Source organism: Otolemur garnettii, unplaced genomic scaffold, assembly GCF_000181295.1.
Source record: "Otolemur garnettii isolate 467f Iridium unplaced genomic scaffold, OtoGar3 scaffold00108, whole genome shotgun sequence".
NCBI lineage: Eukaryota > Metazoa > Chordata > Mammalia > Primates > Galagidae > Otolemur > Otolemur garnettii.
This window is the reverse complement of record NW_003852503.1, coordinates 885,961-890,524: the sequence shown is the minus strand read 5'-3', so window position 1 is coordinate 890,524 and position 4,564 is coordinate 885,961. Positions and strand designations below refer to the sequence as shown.

The following is a 4,564-nucleotide window of genomic DNA, read 5'->3' as shown; positions in this document are numbered from 1 at the left end:
CAATAACTGAGAAAATGACATGAAGGCTGTGTTGACCAGTTTGATGGAAGTATTTCAGATTGCATGTGAAAACCCCACACTGTACCCCAGAAGTGCATTAATGTACATAGTTATCATTCAATTAAAAAAAAAATTACTAAATATGTATTTCTACCATACACAGAACCTTCCAGCACACTGGAAAGTTATATGCATAACTTTAATAAACATGCAACAAACAATGGATTATAAAGTAGGACCCTCAAACTTCATAGATACATACAAGTATATATGAGTGCTGTCCAAAAAGTATCCAGCCATTGTTAATACTATTTTTTATGTTACGTGGCTAGATATTTTCTGGAAACTCCCTACCCCTACACACATACACCCTCTCTCTTACAACAGTAAAGCTTTCTCACTATTTCTCAAGTGAATGGGAAATTTAGTTTAAAAAATTAAGAAGTAGGCCAGCACAGGGGCTCACACCTATGTTTCTAGCATTCTGATTTGCTGAGGTGAGAGGATTACTTCTGCTCCGGAGTTTAAGACCAGCCTGAGCTAGAGCAAGACTCTGTCTCTACTAATAGAAAAATGAGCTGGGGTGACTGTAGTCCCAGCTACTTGAGAGGCTAAGGCAGGAGGATGGCCTGAACCCAGGAGTTATGAGGTTGCTGTACACTAGGCTGATGTCACGGTACTCTCTAGCCTAGAGCAACAGAGTAAGATTCTGTCTCTCAAAAAAAAAAAAAAATTAAGAACTTGAGAGTTCATATGTGTAAATATTCTTAAAATATTATTCTTTCAGCTGGGTGCAGTGGCTCACACCTGTAATCCTAGTACTCTTAGGATGTCACAACTCTCTAGCCTGGGGCAACAGAGACTCTGTCTCCCCCACCAAAAAAGAAAAAATATATATATATATATAATTCTTTCATTTAACTTTTTTTACAGATGAATAGAAAATCCAGTTTCAGAATTTTTTTAAGAATTTTAGATTCTAAAGTTACCAACCCTACCCCAATCCCCACCCCTACTAAAACAAGCTTTGGAATTCTCAATTTAAGTAAGATGTATGACCATAATATAATGACAGAATTACACAAGCAGCTTGTATAAACCTCAAATTTCAAAACATAAGCACACTTTCCCCTGACCTTTAAACAGCACCTCACTGACCGAAATGGACTAATGCCACTCAGAGCTGGAAGAACTGGGAATACAGCAATAGGATAGCAACTTGCACAACACCATGTACCATCTGCTCCTTAAGTCAAATCCTACCCAGATGGGCTCACTTCAGATAAAGAAGTTTCTAGGGTAAGAAACTTAATTAAACTTAAGTTAATACTCCCACTCTCCCCTCCTAAAAACAAATACCTCAGAATTCTAATCATGTAAGTATAGCCATAGCACAGTGGTTACAGAGCAAGCCACATGCACCGAGGCTGGTGGGTTCAATCCCAGCCCGGGCCAGCTAAACAAGGACAACTGCAACAAGAAAATAGGTGGAGTGGTGCCTGGTGGGTTCAAACCCAGCCCTGGGCAGCTAAAACAGCAGTGGCAACTGCAACCAAAAATAGCTGGGCGTTGTGGTGGGCACCTGTAGTCCCAGCTACTGGGAAGGCTGAGGGAAGACAATCGCCTAAGTCCAAGAGCTGGGAGCTGTGATGCCACCGCACTCTACCGAGGGCAACAAGGTGAGACTCTGTCTCAAAACAAACAAACAAAAAAAGTATAGCCATATCAACACTGTTCTGAGGGTTGTGGTAAGGGTAGCTCTGAGGTGGGTGAGTAGCAAATGCTCGGTGGTGACATGCAAGACACTAGCTTGTAAAGACTATCATGGACCCACCCTCTTAAGTAGCTACTTGCTCATCTATAAATTAAGACTTTAATTCATAGGTTCATAGGTTTTTTTTTTTAATGTAGAACGCAACATGAAAATAGAAACTCAAAATTCTATATAAACATAATCCCACTAAGATATAAGAAAGAGGATCTTGAAAAATGTCTGTCTTAGGGCCAGAACAGCTGTGGTGCTTGAACCTCAGTCAGTTAACACCTGGCTTCTGCAGGTACTGAGTGGCAGGGTATCCAGTGATCAACAGTGGCCTTTGAAGGATAAGACACTTCAAATATACTCCTATACTGAGATCCTACAAGAATACATTTGGTGAATTATCCAGTTTCACAAATAGCTGAGGCATGGACAAAAATAACTTGCCACAATCTGAAACCACACACAGACTGAATAGCAGAGAAATCCTACAAGAGAACAGGACTGAATTAAGATGCATCTGGTTCCTATCATTTAACAGGTGGGAAAAGTGAGTTCCAAATGTCAAATGGTTTGACAAAAGTTACAGCGAGAGAATGGCAGCTACAGCAAACTTCAGAACCCTGGTGTTCTAACCCTGGGTCCAGAGTTTTTACTTAAGCTGAGCAAAGATTTTGGTTTAACCTGAGCATCCCATCGGCAAACAATCTCTCTTAAACCTTAAATACATCTGGCCACTAAATTCCTAACAGTCATCAGAATCCCTTAAGCATGTGCTGAGAAACAGTCCCGCACTTTCATTTCTGAGCCATTAAACCCAAGCCCTAGAAAGGAGGAAGCCGTCATACCCACTCCAGGTACAGGAAAGGTAAACATCCTCACTTCTCACCGGGCTCCGTGGACCATATCCGAGGCTTCCCACTCAGTGCCGTCTCCCCCAGACAATTCGGCAGACAATTCCCAGACAACTCCCAGACAATTCGGCTGAAAACTGGTCTCCCTCCCGAGCCACAGCTGTGCACCAGATGCGGACCACTCTCACCCCAGTCACACGGCGAGCTAAAGATATCCGCGCCGCACCTGGGGCAGAGCCGCTCCCCGGCCTTGCCCGGCTCCCAGGGCCGGTGCTGCCAAGGGTCCTCTCCGCAGCCCCGGCCCCGGGAACCTCACAAACCCACCATGGGGCCGGGCCTGCCCTGCCTGTCCCCCGCACGCCCGGATGGGCTGCGCGGCGACCCGGGGACCTGGCTCGGCCCAGCCCGCACTTACCGGCAGCTCCGCCGCCGCTGCCCCGGCCCGGCCCCTCGCCCTCCACGGGGCCGCTCGGCTCCTCCGCGCCCGGCCGCCCGCTCCGCCCGGGCGCTCCCAGGGCCGGGGCCGCTGCGCCCGCACTGGGCATGCCCGGGCCGCACGGGGCCGCCGGGAAGTCGGGCGGCGCGGAGGAGCCGCCGGGGCGGAGGGGGCGGGGCCCGGCAGCCGAGCGGGCAGGCGGCGCGGGGCGGCGCAGCCTGGGAATTGTAGTCGGATCAGAGACTCCCGGCTCCGCCTGGCGGCCGGGCGCCACCGCCTCACCTCCTCCCTGACCTAGTGTATACTGATCCCTTGTCCTGTTCTTTCTTTGCCCACCAGGTTTACTCAACTGCATCGCTTGTCTTTCTCCCCTGTTCCCACCCTCTATCACTCCCCATCTCTTCTCTCCTTTCCACCCCCTCTGGCTTTGTTTAAACCTGCTACTGTGGGGGCCACCTACAGAATCAGATTGTTATATCTAGTAGCTCTAGATGTCCAGATCATGACAGAACAAATACTCAGGACTCGTGAATGTCTTCCAGTTGTATGTACTGGGAAGGTGTTGGCGTCTACTCCCTGACCCAACTTCCAGCCCCATTCTAGAATAAACTAGCCAGCAGCCTTAGTGGCTAACACTTATAATCCTCTGGGAGGTGAAAGAGGGCAGATTGCTTGAGCTCAGAAGTTCAAGACCAGCCTGAGCAAGAGTGAAACCTGGTCTCTACTAAAAACAGAAAAATTACCTGGGTGTCCTGGAGCAGGTGTCCTTGCTCAAGGGTGTCCCAGCTACTTGGAACGCTGAGGCCAGAAGATCACGTGAGCCCAGAAGTTTGAGGTTGCTGCGAGCTATGACACAAGGGCACTCTGAGTGAGACTCAATCTCAAAAAAACAAATAAATAAAATAAAATAGCCCCCTACCCCTAGGCTGAAACTTTAACTTCTGTTTAAGGAAGAAGACGCACGAAGGTAAAACCAACAAGATTATGGAAAGGGAATGAAGGATTCGGAAGTGTCAAAAAGAGTAGGAACCAAGAAGTAATGGTCCAACCTAGGATTTATAAATGGAAACTCTGATAGGGAGGACACCTATCAGAGATGGGCGATAATACCTTCACTGAAAAGAGATCTAGGAGTATTCTCACAAATTTCCTATTTGTGATTAAGATGTGATAAAATAGGCGGTTGGGGCGGGGTGGCTCATGCCTATAATCCTAGCACTCTGAGAGGCGAGGCAGGTGGATTGCCTGGGTTCACAGGTTGGAGAACAGCCTGAGCAACTGCGAGACCCCCGTCTCTAAAAATATAGCTGGGGGCGGCACCTGTGGCTAAAGGAGTAGGGTGCCAGCCGCATATACAGGAAGTGGCAGGTTCAAATCCAGCCCCAGCCAAAAACTGCAACAACAACAACAACAATAATAGTAATAATAATAATAAATAGCTGGGCGTTGTGGCGGGCACCTGTAGTCTCAGCTCCTTGGGAGGCTGAGGCAAGAGAATCACTTGAGCCCAGGAGT

At 47.7% G+C, this 4,564-nt stretch overlaps 1 protein-coding gene across 2 annotated transcripts in view; it reads right to left on the bottom strand.

Annotated features, from left to right (window-relative positions):
• Positions 1-4,564, bottom strand: part of EI24 (EI24, autophagy associated transmembrane protein) — a 25,803-nt gene that overhangs the window by 15,060 nt on the left and 6,179 nt on the right. The window contains exon 1 of one of the 2 annotated variants that reach the window (XM_003796771.3): positions 3,029-3,113. The exons of the other annotated variant lie outside the window; for it this stretch is intronic. The gene's annotated coding sequence lies outside the window, so the exon portion shown is untranslated. Of the gene's footprint in view, positions 1-3,028; positions 3,114-4,564 lie in introns of those variants that run through there. 2 annotated transcript variants of the gene reach the window in all.